The sequence below is a fragment of the Meriones unguiculatus genome (assembly GCF_030254825.1).
Source record: "Meriones unguiculatus strain TT.TT164.6M chromosome 13 unlocalized genomic scaffold, Bangor_MerUng_6.1 Chr13_unordered_Scaffold_51, whole genome shotgun sequence".
NCBI lineage: Eukaryota > Metazoa > Chordata > Mammalia > Rodentia > Muridae > Meriones > Meriones unguiculatus.
In genome coordinates, this window is record NW_026843657.1 from 737,264 (window position 1) to 755,251 (window position 17,988).

Here is a 17,988-nt window from a genome sequence, read left to right on the forward strand (position 1 = left end):
ACTGTAATAATATGTGTGCAACAATAGGAGGAATACTTGTATAAAATATAGTGCTAGGCTAGGGTCAAACAGAAGGTGAGGAGGACCCTCCCATCTGTGGAGTAGGGGAGAGGCATAGGGGGAGAAGTTGGAAGGAGGGTGGGATTGGAAAGAGATGAGAGAGGGGACCACAGCCATGATACAATTTGAATAAATTGTACTAAATGATAATAATAAAAAGAATATTTAAAAAATTGTAATGTAAAAAAAGCATCGTGAAATTTATATTCTTCTCCAAAGATTATCAATTCCTAAAACTTTTAACCTATTAAAAGTCCACGTGAAAATGCAAAATCATTAAGACTGTGAACCTTAGAGTCTAACACATGCGAAAAACACAGCATACTTTAAAGATGAATGTGCTTTACTCAGGTACAGTCAGAAAGCTTCATGCACAGAGAAATCAGAAAGTTTTGAAGAGTGGAGAGGACTACACATGTTTATTAATATATAGTTAACTTTATATGTTAATCCTAGAGACACAAAGAATTTTGACTGAAGACATATAATAATATTTCATAATAAAATATGTAGTATATATTGAATTCTTAATAACCATGGAAAAATCATATAAAGTTAGAATGCCTGTCTGTAAAATGATTGTATTTTGATGATACTAATAATTTTTGACTCTTCCAAAGTGTGTAATTTCATTAATACATATACTTAAACAGTCAAGCCTAGATACAACCAGATGGTTAGAGGCCAGCCTAAGAACACAGGAAACAAAAACCGTAACATCATGGTGTACCAGAATCTCTGAAATTCCACGGATGTTCTATTGCAGAAGGAACACAGGAAAATTATATGAAATCTGTAATGATGCAGTGATTCAAGGCACATAAAAAGGAAAGGAAAAAATGGAGGCCATGTTGGTCACCCAGAAATCCATATTGAGATAAAGGAAATGGTACAAGACATGAAAATGAAATTAGAATCAATAAAGAAAATACAAACGGAATACCCTGAAGTTGAAGAACTTAGTGAAGAAATCAGGAACTAAGAAGGTAAGCATCACCAACAGACTACAAGAGATAGAGAAGAGAATCTCAGATGCTGAAGATACAATTACAGAAATCGACACACCTCTCAAAGAAACATAATATCAGAAAAATTCTTTTCAAAAACACCCAAGTAATCAAGAACACCATGAAAGGAAGAAATTTAAGAATAATACAAATAGATGAAAAAGAAAATTCCAAGCTCCAAAGCCCAGAAAATATTTTCAAGAAAATTATAGGAAAAAAAATCTCCAACTTTAAGAAAGAAATGTCCTTAAACATAAAAGAGGCCTACAGAACACAAAACTGACTAGACCAGAAAAGAAATTCCTCCTGCCATATAATAATCAAAACACTAAATCTAAAGAACAAAGACAGACTTATAAGTGGCAAGGGGAAAATGCCAAGTAACATATAAAGGCAGATCTATCAGAATCAAACCAGACTTTTCAAAACAGAGACACTACCAACCTTATTTGCTTAGGTCACAGTCACCCTGATACCTAAATCACACAAAAACCCTACAAAGAAAGAGTACTTTAGATCAATCTTGCTTAAGAACATTGATGAAAGAATATTCAACAAAATACAAATGGAATTCAAGAACATATGAAAGATATCATCCATCATGACCAAGTAGGGATCATCACATGCATGCAGGGGTGGTTCAATATACAGAAATCCATCAATGTAATCAACCATACAAACAAACTGAAAGAAAAAAAAATAAGTAAAAACACTATCATCTCCATAGATTCTGAAAATGCATTTGACAAAATCCAACACCCCTTTATGTTTAAAGTTTTGGAGAGATCAGTGATAGTAGGCACAAAAGATAGTAAAAGCAATATACAGCAAGCCTATAGCCAACATCCAAACTAAATGGAATCCCACTGAAATCAGGGACAACGCAAGCCTGCCCATTCTTCCACTATTTCTTCAACATAGTACTTGTAGTCCTAGTTAGAGCAATAAGACAACTAAAGTAGATCAAGGCAATGCAAATCAGAAAGGAACGAGTTAAACTATCACTATTCCCAGATGATATGATGGTATGCACTAGAAACCCTAAAATTCTACCAGAGAACTTTTTCAACTGATAAACACTTTGAGGCAAGTGGCTGTATATAAAATTAACTCAAAAAATCTGAAGGCTTCCTGTATACAAGAGACAAACTGGCTGATAAAAAAATTTGGGAAATACCACCCTTCACAATAGCCATAAATAACATAGAGTACCTTGGTAAAACTCTAACCACACAAGTGAAAGATCTCTATGAAAAATCTTCAAGTCTCTGATAAAGAAAGAAATTAAAGAGGAAATCAGAAGGTTGGAAACATCTCCCATGCTAATATCGGTAAGATTAACAGTGAAACTGGCCATCCTGTTAAAAGCAATCTACAGATTCAATGCAATTCCAATCAAATACCAAGAGTTCTTTAAAGACCTTGAAAGAAAAATTATCAGTTTCATATGAAAGAACAACAACAACAAAACAGAACATCTAAAACCACCCTGTACCATAAAATATCTTCTGGAGGTATCTCCATCCCTGATGTGAAGCTGTATTATAGAACAACAGTAATAAAAATAGCTTAGTACTGGCATAGAAACAGACTAGAGGCTCAATGGAATCAAATTAAAGACCCAGAAATGAACCCACACACCTACAGATACTTGATTTTTTTGACCATCAAGCCTAAACCATACAATGAAAAAAAAAACAAAACAAAACGACACCATCTTCAACAAATGGTGTTGGTCTAACGAGATGTCTACAGGTAGAAAATGCAAATAAACCCGTATATCACCCTACACAAAAGTAAAGTTCAAGTAGATCGAAGACCTACAATGACCCTCAATACCAGCTCTCTCTAAATCCTATGAGAGAACCTCAACTGTTATTGAGCCTAATCTTAGGGGTTTCTATATAGTCACAACTGTTCTGATAAAAATAGTGTCTGTTGTGCTCAGAGAATAGTACTAAACAATAAGTATTGATAGTTTATCTGAGGCCAAAGTACATGCTCCCTAAACCAACAATGCTAGGCATAAACTTTATAGATTTCCATGTGAAACATTTATTATGTGGCCCCGCAGTTCCACTTCTGTGAATTAAAGCTTATACAGTAATTGTGATCCAGATATGCTTTTAAGCACTTATAGAAATTAACTCAATCTTTGCAATAAGTCTAGGAGGTAAATATTGCTAGCCACTATTACTCTGTTTTATAAATGCATTAACAGAACAAATATGCTAACCTGTCTAAGTTCAGAAGTATTCAGAGGCAAAACTAGAAATCAAGTTTAGACCACATGGATTCAACCCACACTTTCAACCTCCCTAGACATAAACTTTATATATTTTAAATGATAATCAGACACTTCCATAAACCTTAATGCTATTGTGTAACATATATTATATCAAAAGTATCAAATATTCAATTAGTACAGGGTGCATAAAGGGAAAGATACTATGACCTTGTTTCATAAAAAGTAAAGTAACAATACACATCAATGTACATGCAAATAAATACAAAAACATATCTTTGAATGCACATATATAAGAATGTATACAAAAACTCAGGATCTTCTAAGAGTCAGCAAGTATAATGTATACCACTTTATCTCCACTAAGCTAGCCATGGAAATAAAAGAACAACAAGGCAGGAATTCTAGGAAAAGCAGAGTGTGTAATCTTGACTCCTTAGAAGGAGAGTAAGGCCCCAGGTTGAGGCTTACTTATCAACCATTATCAACTACTCATACAATTTCTTTGAGTCCTTTAAAAATGTCTTCAATAGTTTCAAACCTCATCACCACAAGTACAGAGTGATTTTATCATTTGATTTCATTAGAATTATATATGTAACAATGTTTCTCAGTTTTTTGGATACGATCAAGTACAGAATTATACATTTAAATAGTTACTACAATGAATCTATGTACTAAAAAATTAAAAGAGTTCTTTGTTTTGGCCTTTGAATTAAATACTTTGATGACCAACTATTCTGTTTAATCTAAGGCTGGCCATTATTAATCTGCAAATAACCTGAGCATCAATGAGCTTACCGTTTATACTCAGCATGCTTCTCTCTGGGAGGAGAGAAACACTTCTTCCTGGCTAGGGTGTGGGACAGAAAGAGGCAACTTTCAGATTTCCTGGTGGGTACATGAACATTTCTTGTTGTTGTAAAATGGTCAAGAAACATCTCATGAACTGGAAAATATTCCTACTATCCAACCAAACAATTCAACTCTACTTTTTCTATCTGGTCCACAGATAGAAAACCACCAGTACTTAAGAAATGTGAAAGATATTCCTGTAACATCGCTGTACTGGTGGTGGTGGGAGCATGCTAGGGGAAAGGGTGGATTAAACAGGAAACAATATATATATATATATATATATATATATATATATATATATGTAACAGGCTTGAATATATATATATATATATATATACATATATATATGAGAAAACCTTGATGATAAAAACCTTGATGTTACCTGACATTAATGGAATATTCAAGCCTGTAATTTAAGGGAGTAAAAGTAAAAGGATAGGTCAATTTTCCAAAGTTTCAAAATTGCAACTTATCTATACTATCTATAATATAAGGGCTATCTATAATCAGCCTTTAATCTAGGTGCATCTAGACTCAAATTTTTAAAATCTTTATCAACTAACTTAATGCGTATAGAATAATCATTATTTTTTCAGATTAAAATCAAAAGAAGAAATATTACATCAATTAAAATGTAAATTCATTATTTTATAAAGATTACTTTTCCCTTAAAAATAGAAACTATGATGCTTGTTTAGCTGAACTATGATCTGTCCATGAAAGCTGTGAGAATGTTTCCAGATAACATCAAGGTTTTCTCAAAGTTGGGACAATGGGTGGCAAACAGGTACAAAACAAAAGATGACCCATCCTATTCCACTGTGTTTATGAATCCCTTCTTGTGATAATTTTGTTATAGCCCAGTTTGTGCTGTTAAGAGTAGAGAAAGGGATCTGGAGCTACAGCTCAGTGATAATGCTCTTGCCTGGTATCCAGAAGGCCCTGGGTTCAATCCCAAGTACTTCCAAAAAAAGAGTAGGGAATGAAATATCTCCTCAGACATATTTCCACCATCAATCATCCAAAAATCAAACTCATCTTTGGCCAGAATATGAGATCCAGGAAATGAACCTTAGAGAAACCTGACAATAATGGAATTATCTGCTGGCCCTTCTGTAGTGTCTAGATACTGTCAGACATGTTGAATATGACTTTTATCATATAGTAGCAGACAATAAAATAAGTAAGATAATATCCCTTTAAGAGATCATAGTCTGCAAAGGAGTAAGCAATACCTTACAAACTGTGCAACTGACATGAAAGTTATTCTCTGGCTTCATCACCCATTCATTTTCACCATTTAGAAAATCTTATGTCAGTGTTCCAGCCTTGCTTCAGCACTTCTCAGAAAGTAAAGAGAAGGTTATTTGGTTCAGGGAGACTTGGGCCAAAATATTAAATAAATGTGTTATTCTAAGAGAGCACTGAATAAATAAAACTGAAGTCACAAGGTCAAGCCAACATTTCTCAAGCGGGGGCTTTCCTTGCCCTGTCAACTTTAGAGGACTAGAGTTTCATGTTATTAAACTAGGAAGTGCCTGTACTAGTCCTTAGAAACAAATTTACTGTGACAATCTCTAAAGAGATAGACAGCACACTTTAAGATTTTGCAAAAACATACTATTTCCCTAATACAGAAATGAATTATATGCACCAGGAATGCCCCCCCAAAAAACTACATAGTTGAGTTGAAACTAAGTAGAAATGCAGAGTGAGCAGAGCTCAGTGGCACATCACACCCTTAGTAAGGCCCTGAATCCACCTCAGAACCAAAGAACAGAAGAAGGCAAGGAAAGGAAAGCAGTTAAGCAAAGATTTTAACCAAAAGAACATAAGAATTTAAGGGCGGAGCAGAATGGGTCAGTCAACATCCAAGTCTACACAGAGATACAGTCAAATGTGAGTGAACAGGTCATACAACTTGCTAAGAGAGAAAAAAAGGCGATTAGGCCACCAGTCTGCAATCAAAGGCATTAGCCTGTTTTCCAGTAAAGCCACATTTTCCCAAGGTGTTACCTCATTAGTACTTGTAGCTAAGAAGGAATAACAAGGCTTTGAAAATCTTTAGCAGGGATTCTGTAGACTTCAACACTAAAACAGTGTTTTTTTTTTGTTTTGTTTTTTCTGCCTGAAAGAGCTAATTCTGGTGGACAAGTTACTTATTTATCCTAATTCTACTTACAGAATACAACACAAAGCCATTCTTCTTTTTATGGAATTACTGAATATTATATTAAGTTCTGTGCTTTTCTTTCCTAAGGTAAAATGTACACCTTATGAAACTAAAACCTGCTTTACTTATGTCACTTTATTCACTGTTTTTCCATGGTTTAACAGTTGTCCCGGTTTGTTTTGCTGTTTCTGTTATAAACACTAATCAAAGCAACTTTGAAAAGGGTTTATCTTGCTTACAGTCCATGGAGAGAAGCCAGGACAAAAACTCAAAGCAGGGACTGAGGCAGAAACCAAGAAGAAACAACACTCACTGGCTTGCTCAGTTTACCTTTTTTATACAGCCCAGCTTCACATGAAGGAATGGTACCACCCACTGCAGGAATGGTACCATCCACCTGCAGGAAGGTACATCCATAATGGACTGGGCCCTCCTACATCAATTAGCAATTTAAAAAATGTCTGTACCCCTATGCCAATCTGATGGAAGCAATTCTTTAGTTAAGGTTCCTTCCTCTCCTTTTAGTCAACATGACAGCCACAGTTAGCCATCATAACAGCTACAGAAAAAGAAAACAGGCTGGGCATATAGCTGAGTGGGGTAGAGGGGAAAGGAGGAGGAAGGAAAGAGGAAGGGAGGAAGGGAGGGAGAGGAAAGAGAGAGAAAATATGTGTTTCTATGTACAATCCCTAGTATAGGTAGGAAAAAAGTAAATAAAGTGTAATTAATAAAATATGAGGAAAAAAAGAAAAAAAAAACTAATGATGCTCAAAGAATGATGGAAACGAGACATGTCAAAAAGACACAGAAGAGGCTGGAGAGATGGCTCAGAGTTTAAGATCACTGGCTGCCCTTCCAAAGATCCTGAGTTGAATTCCCAGTAACCACACTGTGGCTCAAAACCATCTATACTGAGATCTGCTACCCTTTTCTAGCCTGCAGGCATACATAAAGACATAACATTGTATAAATAAGAAAAACTCTTAAAAAAAAAGAAAGAAAAATGGCACAGAAGCAAGATATATGAGCTCTCATTGGTCAAATGACAAAACAATTTAAACATCAAAATGGTCTGAATATCTACTTCCTCCCAAGATTCCTATGTTGAAATCCTAAGACCCAAAGTAAGGAACTGCATGAGATCTTTGGGAGGTACTCAGGTCTTGAGGTGAAGTCCTTATAAGTATGTTCATAACTTTATTAAAGAGATCTTATAAAATCATGTGGCCTTTGGGCCACTGAAATTAAAGTTAGAACAGGACTGTAGACAAGCATGCCCCCAACTAGACTTCATATTTTAACTTTGGACTTTCCAGAATTTACAACTGTGAAAAACAAATCCTTTGTTTATAAATCATTTGTCACATAGCTCGGGGTGACTGAAACAAACAATAACAGTACAGTCCACTACAGAAGGCACATAAATCATGAATCCATATTGATGTAAGTGTATGGCAAATGCATTAACATTCTGATGAGGACCAAGACACAGAGTGACATGGTACTCATGAGGATGCAGGGTATTAACTGTAGTAGAAAAGCCTGGCAGACACTGAAAGTGAAAGTATGTACCACCTGACAAGACACACTGTGTGCCAATGTTGTGATACCCTTAATCAAGCATATGTATCAATCCATGAGAGCACAGGGAGCTGAGAGACAGTCTGCAAAAAATAACTAACCTGGGATATCCGTATTGTACAGTATAAGCATGGTACAACCAACAGACCCAAATAAAATAAGTACTTGAATCCCACCAAGAAGGGGAAATAAAATAGATATCAGAGACATGGGAAGTGGAGGGAGAGAGGAAGTGGGTGGGAGGGGGGTGAAAAGAGGAACAGGAGGGGGGATCAGGTGTGGGGAAAGTAGGAATGGGGACAAGAAGGAAGGAAAAGAAGGGACATTGGTATTGGGACATCTCTGAGACAAGATGAAGACCTGGAATTTTGGAGACACCTGGTAAGATATGGGGTGATGAGAGTGGCTAAGACTCCTAGCAGCAGGGATATTGGGACTGAAGTGGACACATCCTGTAGCCAGTGGAGGGAAGGGGACAACAACCAACTCACAAAACCCTCGACCCAAATTTGTTTGCCTATAAGGTATGCAGGGATAAAAGATGGAACAGATATTGAGGAAAAGGTCAATCAATGACTGGCACAACTTGAGGTACAACCCATGAGAGAGACCCAACTTCTGACACTATTAATAATACTCTTTTATGCTTGTAGACCGGAGAATAGCATAACTGTCATCTGAGGGGCTTCATCCAGCAGATAACGGAAAATGTTGCAGAGACCCACAGCCAAACAAACATTAGGCAGAACTCTGGGAGTCTTGTGTTAGAGTTAGAGGAAGGACTGAGAGAGGTGGAGGGGTAGGCCACCAAAGAAGACCTACACAGCCTGCTCACCTGGGACCATGGGGCCTCATAGAGACTGAACCTCTAACAAAAGAACATTCCTGGACTAGTCCTAGCCCCCCAACACATATGAAACTGATGGGCTGCATGTCCTCAGTTGGGTCCCCTAACAACTAGAGCAGGTGCTGTCTCTGACTTGGACTCTGTTGTTTCGCTCTGGATCCCATTTCCCTAACAAGGCTGCCTTGTCTTGTCTCAGTAAAAGCACAGGTACTTAATCCTGATGTAACTTGATGTGTCTGGGTGGGTTGGTTGGGGGGTTATAGGGAAAGTGGGTGGGAAAGTCAGACAGGGAAGAGAGGAGGGAGTGGGGTTGTGAGTGGGATGTAAAATGAACAAACAAATAAATTATGAAGAAACAATATTACTGACCTGTATTTATCAAAAGTGACAATATTATAAAAAAGATGAGGGAACTGTTCCATATTGAAAGAGACTAATGAGATAAAGAAACAATGCAACACTTAAATGTACCAACTTCTTTCAACAATTAAGTGATTAATAACATAGTCAACAAAATGAAATTAGATGGAGTACTGTGTCAGCGTGAATTTCCTGATTTGATAACTGCACTGTCCTTAAGTACAATAATGTTCTTGACTGTGTAAAATTGACACTAAACCATTCCTAGTGACAGGTCAGCAGTTTCCTCTCAAAATGTCCAAAGTAAAAGAGCAATTTATGTACCATACTTGGAACTTTTTTCAAGTTTGTTATTGTTTCAAAATTGTTGTGGGGGAAGCTGGACATGGTCTTTAACCCCAGAGCTTGGGAGACAGAGGATGGAGGATCTCTGTAGGTTCAAGGCCAGCCTGGTCTATGTAGGGAATCCCAGGATAGCCAGGGCTCTGTAGAGAGAATTTGTCTCAAAAAATAAACCTAAATAAAATTGTATGGGGAAGAACAATGAGATGAGTAGAACAGCAGCACTCTAGTGCTACCAACGACCGACAATCATCCAAACACAACCTAAGCACCTCCAGAGACAAGGGGCTGCATGGCTGGTAGCTAAAATTCCTTGCAAGGGTAAAACTGGAATTACCCTGAAATAAAAGACTTTTCCCAGCTCTACAGTAACTTTGTTATTACATCTCGCTTATCTATACATAACAACACAAAGATATAAAAATAAGAAAATAAGCCTGTGTGAACCCAGTATACTCCTGGGTGTGCAAATCCATCAAAGTATAAACAGCAGTGTATCCGCCAAACTGTTACTTATAAGAATAGTCTGAAGAATAAAGAGAACAATCAAATCATGTGAAAGCTAAGTGAGAAAGAGCACCTGCAGTGGTTGGCTGGTTGTCTTTTATTTAAGAAGCATTTCATTCTGGAACGCCGGCATATACATTCTGAAACAATGTTCCTAGAAATGTGCAAGGCTCCTGTCGCCTTTCCCAGTACATTCATTAGACTGGGATGTCCAAGCTCCCCCACTCTACCCGCCCTAGGGCAGGTAGGAGACAGCACTGGACTCTCTGCACTTCCATTCCTTGAGGACTGGCCCCAGCATCACTCTTCCTCAGGATGCAGAGCACAAGGGTATCCTAGAAACTCCTCAGAGTATACTCCCGCCCTACCAACCCTGGCAGCACGAGGGCGCGGTCCCAGGTACCAGCATCCTCCACAAAAGCTCTTGGCAGAACTCAGACAGGCTCTCCCGACCCGCCCAGCCCTCCAGCCCCCAGCTGCACAGCCCCTGCTTTGCCTGGCGACCGCAGTCTAGCGGGTCCCTCACACACGCCCACAGCCAGCCAGGCTCAGCTGCTCCACTATGGCCGACACCCGTGGACCGACGGCTCCTCCACCGCCGGACCCAACCCTCTCTCCTCCGCACCTCCCAGCCACGATGCCAGGCCCAGCACCACTTAGCCCACTGGAAGGCTGCTGGGGGCGGAGGCGGATTCCAGAGGCGGAGACGGGGGAGGAGTCTGCAGGCGGGGGGCGGGGCACAGCCCTGGGGCGGAGGCGGAGCCTGAGGCGGAGGCGGAGCCTAGTGAGAGCGGAGGCGGAGCCCGGGTGCAGAGGCGGAGCCCAGGGGGGTGGAGGCAGCACCCGGGAGATGGAGGCAGAACCCGGAACCGGGAGGGGGCAGAGCCCTGGGACGGAGGGAGGAGCCCGAGGGGAGCAGGGGTGGAGCCCGGGATGGAGGCGGAGCCCAAGGATGGAGGAGTAGCTCGGTGGGGGTGGGGGAGGCAGAGCTCGAGGCAGAGGGAAGCGGAGCCCTCGAAGGTGGAGGCAGAGCCCTGGAGAGGAGGGAGGCGGAGCCCGGGGGCAGAGAGGAGTCCAGAGCCGGCACCCGCCCGACACGCTTACTTGGCTTCTCCCGGTCTCAGCCTACTACGTTGAAGTAGTAGCCGAGCCATGACTGCTGCCACCGCGCCCGGGAAGCGGGTTCCCATAGCCGCCCTCGCCGCCGCCATTGCCCACCAGGCCCGGGAGGAGCTCAGCGTTTTCCCTTCAACCTCTGTAGCCACAGCAACGGCACTTCCGTCAGGCTTGACAATGGAAGCGCTCACTGCGCCTGCCCTGCGCCTTGCGCCCGCCCCTCCCCCGCCCCATCCGAGAGGGCTCGGCCTTCGGGTTCCCCCAGGCCGCTTGGACCCTCGGCTCAGGAAGTGGGCGGCTGCTCCGAGGGGGAGCTCTTAGAGGCCGCCCTCTGCCTCAACGCCCCCCTCCCCTATTCTTTATTTTCCTCTATCAGGGGTCTTTCCTTGCGCCTTCTCTCTCCCTTTTGCAGTGGGGGGAGAAGGGCACGGAGGGTCGTGAGGTCACTGGAAAGCTTGCTTTTCTCTGCTGCCTGCTTGCCACTGGCCGCGCAGCAAAGATTCTCCCGCCCTCTGCTGGAAGCTTGTAATTTGCACCACCGAGGCTTTCTGGCTGCACGTTTTCCATTTATGTTGTGCAGATTGGGATTTTAGAAACGTGCCACCGAGCTGGCGGGGCAGAAAAAGACTTGTGCAATCTTCAGAAGTGCCTATGGTTTCTGGGATTCCTGGGCTGGGGGCGTTCACCTTGGGCTTTCCTCTGAGTGCCCAAAAGAGTTGGGTTCCTCCTAGTAACAGGGCATCAGGGCATCCCAGGGATCCTCCTGAAATGGCCCTGTATCCTCCCCCCAGCCTCGCCCACCCGAATTTCACTACTTTTCTATTTCAAAGCTCTGGAAGCTGAAGCAGGTGTTAACTTCCAAGTTGTTCTGCTGTGAAAGCGCAAGCGAATTAATTCATGGGGCTCTTTGTCCAGTCAAGAGAGTATCCTAGTCAATTGAGTTTATTTTTTTTATTTCTTTATTTTTATTTTTTTAATTTTCATTAGTTACAATTTATTCAATTTGTATCCCCCCTGTAGCTCCCTCCCTCCTCCCCTCCCAATCCCACGCACCCCCCCTTCTCCACCCATGCCCCTCCACCAGTCCAATGATAGGGGTGGTTTTCCTCCCCTTCATTCTGATCCTAGTCTCTCAGGTCTCATAAGGACTGGCTGCATTGTCTTGCTCTGTGGCCTGGTAAGGCTGCTCCCCCCTCAGGGGGAGGTGATCAAAGAGCAGGCCAATCAGTTCATGTCAGAGACAGTCCCTGTTCCCAAAATATCCACTACTGATGTTTTCAGATTTGGCTGGCACAACACTTGTATGAGTTTACTTTGTCACTTCTTAATGATCATGAAGTTTTAGTAGTTGAATATGTACCCAAATTAAGACTGAAGTTTTCAGAACTTGTGTTTTAGAAATTATTTTTGTGAGGACATCATTCCCTGAGGGATTTGATCCTTAGCATGTTGTATATGTTGCCAATGTGCTTAGTGCAACACATACACCCTCTGCCAATGACTAGCAGAAAGCTAGTGACTAGAGCTGTGAACTCAGAGTCATGAGCTCAGCTGCTCTGATTGACTAGTTCGCTTTTATGGGTGTTTCCCTTCCCGATTCCATGCTGGTGATTGAACTTATGGTCTCATACATGCTAGGAAAGCCTTCTACCATTAAGCTATATTCCCAGTGACAGGGTGGACTTTTTCAGCAGGGGTCTGAGCGGGTTAGGCTGGGCCATGCTAGAAAAACTGAAACTGAGGGGGTCGTTTAACTCAGGACCTTCTTTGTAAATGGTTCCTAGTCAGATGGAGGAGTCAGCATAAGTGATGAAGAGTAGATTGTTTTTCAAAATAATTAAAGCAAACAAAACCTCCCACCACACCTCCTGTAGACATTTTCCCAGTCATGTCCCTGGGTGCTCTTTCTCCACTTTTTTCAGTAAAGAGTAATCTCACTTCCTCCAGAGACAGCCTATTCCACAGCTTAACAGCCAGCCCTTTAAGAAAGTCCTTCTTTATGAAGTCAGAGTTGGCCCACTGTAACTGCCCTCATGTTCTCTGAAGCTACCAGAAGGGGAGAGACACCACATGAATGTGTGTGACTTTTAAAATTGTTATTGTGGGATCCCCCCAAGTATACCTTCTCACGACCCATAACAAAGGAGACTGAGAGATGTGTTGGAAATTTCCCTGTTACATCACCACATCTCAGACCACTCAGTTGCCTAAGCAAGAATCTTAATGACTGCTACCCATAATACTGGCCTTTCTCTCAATCCCACATTTGTCATTTAGTCCTGTTGCTCCTACTTCCCACATGTCCACTTCACACTCACTTCATTGTCATCTCCCATCTTGATAGTTTATAATACCTTCCTTACCCTTTTCCCTGTTTATTGGTTCCATGTATGTAAAAAAAAAAATGGTTTTTTATATGTAAAACTCATTTTTTAAGATCAGGTTTTACGTATCTCAGGCTAGCCTCAAAAATGCCAAGCACATAAAGATGATGTTGAACTTCTGATGCCCCTGACTGCACCTCCTTATTGGGATTACAGGTGTGTACAAAACACGAGGTTTCATGGATGCAAGGCAAGCACTTTACCAACTGAGCTACATTCCAAGCCCTTATATAGAAAACCTAAAGACAAAAAGAAAGATATTGACCCATCTTAAAATTAAGTCTGTAAGCCTGGAGCAGTGGCACACACCTGTGAGCCCGCACTCAGAGAAGCAGAGGCAGGTGGATCGCTCTGAGTTCAGGGCCAGCCTGGTCTACACAGAAAAGCCCTGTTTTGAGGAAAAAAAAGTTTGTGTACCAAGCACACATTTTCAGTTTGAACTATGTTTGGGGTGCAGGAAAGAGAAATCCAGAGATGGCTGACAGACTGTGTCTTAGGCCATTGGGTCTTGACATTTTTTTCGAAGTACCTGGGACTGCAGTGGTCACAGTGGTACTGAGAGGTTTCTGTTTGGTAAACAGGCCTTGGCTACATAATTTGCAGAGTCCAGTGCAAAACAAAAGTGAAGGATCCCTTGTTCAAAAGTTAAAGATTTCAAAAGCTTTAGCAGAACATTAGAACAAATGTGGGCTCCTCTGAGTGCAGATCCCTAGCACCTGAACAGGGTGTGTTTCCACAAAGCTGACTCTGTTGGTGCAGTGTGTGTGCATGCTGGAGTGGAGAAGGGGGTGTGGTTGCTGGGAATTGAACTCAGGACCCTTAGAAAAGTAGCTAGTGTTTTTAACCTCTGAGCCATCTCTCTGGCCCTTATTTTTTTTCTTTTTTTTCTTTTGTTTTTTATGTCTATGAGTTCTCTACATGCATATACACCTGCATGCCAGAGGAGGGCATCAGATCCCAGTATAGGTAGTTGTGAACCACCATGTGTTTGCCAGGAATTGAACTCAGGTCCTCTGGAAGTACAGCCAGTTCCACTAGCCTCCAAGCCATCTCTCCAGCCCCAATATTCTGCTTTTGTTGTTTGGTATTCTGGAGATGACAGTGGAACCAAGAACCACCTTGTGCATGCTTAGCACATGATTTACCACTGAGTTACATGCCCCAGCCTCAAAACAATCTCTGGTTGTTGTAGTCTTGTCATTATTGTTGAGATGTTCTCACTACATAGCCCAAGCTCACCATCCTTCTGCCCCAATCTCCTGAGAGCCAGGATTATAGAAGTGTACCATTACACCTAACACTCAAAACTATTGTTTGTAAAATGTGTGTGTGTGTGTGTTTGTGTGTGTGTGTGTGTGTGTGTGCATATTTTCAGCTTTTAGGAACTTTATTTTCCTTCCACCTTTTCTGTTTGCACAGGTTTCTGCAGAGGAGCTCAGGACCACTCAGGGGTGGCTCCAACCCAATCAGTGGCCTTTGCTGTGGTAGCTGCTGACAAGTCCTCAGTGTCTGGCTAGCCACTCTAGTCTTCAGTTGGGAATGCTGGATGGGTTCTGAGGGCACCTGCATACCCTCAGACCAGTCTGTCACCTCGGGATGAGCGACAGTGAACTCAGGAGCTGGCACAGTCCATTCACCCTGGAATTCCTCCTTGGTCATGGCCTTTTCAGCAGCAGCCTGCTACTCTTTCTCAGTCTCTTCTGGGTCTATGTAGAAGTAAAGATCAAGCATAATAACCTCCCATGACTGCTCACAGGAGATAGTGCCATGCATGAGGAGTGCTTCCTGGGCCAGCATCCACCACATCAGGCCCACTGAGTGAACTCCCTTGTTGTTGCATGGATGGCAATATCAACATAGTGCAGAGAATCTGTGTTGCACTGGGCATTGGTGAGTAGGTTGACCTAAGCAGCCTCTGTGAGGGGCTGGTTTCAGCCCTGAGATCAGTTACCACTAGAAGCCATGGCTCCCTGAAAGCTGCTTGTATCTGGTTAGTGAAAGTCCCATGTGTGAAGGGGGCAGCAATTGGAGTGGCTACAGTGGCAGTGGCAAACTTCAGCACAGCTTGCTCACCAGTGTTCCTGGAGGCAATGACACTGCCATCAGCAAGGTTCTCAATGGCAACAATAGCCTGAGCTGCAAGCAACAGCTCCTTTTCAGATTTATGATGTAGATACCATCACTTTCCTTTTGTAGATGCATTGCTCCATCTGAAAGTCAAGGTTCCTGCCACCTAACTAGGTTCCTGTGGCAAGGCATTTGAGGACATCCTCCTACTTGATCTGCAGGAAATCAAGGGCTCAGAACATTGTGTAAGTTTCCCCTTTAAGTTATGCTGGGAATCAAGAACAAGACCATATGGACCCATCCACAGGCAGTGCATAAAAGTGTGTGTATGTTTAAATTTTTGTAATCTTACTATTAAGTTTATAGGACAAAAAGATCTTTGAGATAAGTGTACACTAAATCATTTCTATCCTATTTTCAAACCACTTGTCTTAGTTACTTTTCTATCACTATGCTACGATATCATGACCAAAGCAGCTTATAGAAGAAACAGTTGTTTGGGTACTTAGAGTTTCAGATTATAAGTCCATGAATATCATGGCAGGGACCATAGTGGCAGACAGTAATGGCAGACAGAGCACCAGAGAGAACAGTGGTTAAGAGCTTACATCCTGATCTATAAGTATGAGGCAAAGAGCTAACTGAGAATGGTGTGGAATTTTAAAACCTCAGAGCCGACCCACAGTGACACACCTCTTCAAAAAGATCACACTAATTTTTCCAAAATTGTTCCACCAATGGGAAACCAGATTTTCAAACATATGAGATAGTAGAGGTCATTTTCATTCAAACAATTACACTCCTCAATAGCTTCCTATGTAGCCAAGAATTAAGATAAAAGATTTGAATGTCCCAAAGCATCTCAGGCACTCAGATTCTTGTGCTGTTTTGTTGTTGCTGCTGCTGTTTTGTTTTTGAGACTGAGTTTCATATAGTCCAGGATGACCTTCATTCCTGACCTTCCTGATGCTCCATTTACAGGCATGTGTCACCACACTTGTTTTATGATCTTTTTTGTTTTGTTTTGTTTGTTTGTTTGGTTGGTTGGTTGTAGTTTTGCTTTGCTTTTCATGACAGGATTTTTCTATGTAGCTGTGCCTGGACTAGACTAGCTCTGTTGACCAGGATGGCCTCGAAATCACTGAGATCCAGTGTATGTCACCACGCCTGCTGACCTCTTTTTTTTTGACGGGGTATTTTTATCTTTTGTGTAGATGAGTGATAAGAATATTTTACTTGTATGTGTAGAAGTGTACCACATGTGTGCCTTATATCCCAGGAGGCCATATGGCATCAAATTCCCTGTAACAGAAGCTAAAGAAGATTGTGAGCCACCATGGACATGCTAGGAACTCTGCAAAAAAAAGTACAGAATGTTTTGCTTTGTTCTAAGATTTATTATGTATACAATGTTGTGTTTTCATATACACCTGCATGCCAGAAGACGGCGACAGATTTCATTATAGATGGTTGTGAGCCACCATGTGGTTGTTGGGAATTGAACTCATGACAAAAAGCAGCCAGTCCTCTTAAGGAATCCCTCCAGCCTCACAGAAAATACAGAAAAATACAGAAAGTATTTTTCATCACTAAGCCATCTCTTCAGCCCCTCTGGCTTCCTCTTTAATCTTTGTTATTTCTTTTTGGGAACCACTGTTTTACCAGATGCTCTGATATTTAAGTCTCAGCAGAAAGACTGCTTTTTCCAGGCCTTCACTGGAGTTAGTGAAGAATTTCCAAGTCTAGCTTCTTTTATTTGAGACAGCATGTGGGTTACCTTGTCAAAATCACACCACTTGTTTCACCCCCTTGTGAATTTAACTCATTGTACTAAAGTGCTTTAACTCTGGCTTAAAAGGAGTCTGAAATAAAGCAAGGCATCTAGCTTCCAGTAGAGCCTCTCAGAAAGGTCCCATGTGTTGTCTGTTGGTTTATTAATTTCAATCCTCACTCCTGAACCAAGAACAGTTCGACTCTGCTGGTGGGCTCCAGCAATTACTATTATTATTGTTGTTGTTATTATTACTTTCTTCCCATTTATATTCCAAACAAATTCACATTCTTTCATTTCCCCTATGAAACTAAAATGTTCTCAACTCTGGGCCATTGAATACATATATTCTTTATCCCTTCTGGGGTGTTAGATCCCTCTTTCTCTTCTTTAGGTTTCATATTGGATTTTATAGTGATGTATATATTTCTATGCATGGTCTATAGGATTGCTTATGGTGGATTACCCCACAAGAATGTAAGCTTATAGAGAAAGAATGGTGTTTGCATAAATCATTTTCTGTGTGTTCAGAATTTAGCACAGTACTGGGTATCTAATTCACAAACAGTAACTATATGCAGAAGGACAAATAACCTTTTAAATAGTAAATGCCTTGAACAAAGTCTTCATAATCTGATAGTAATACAGAATTCCCACCTAAAGGATGGGA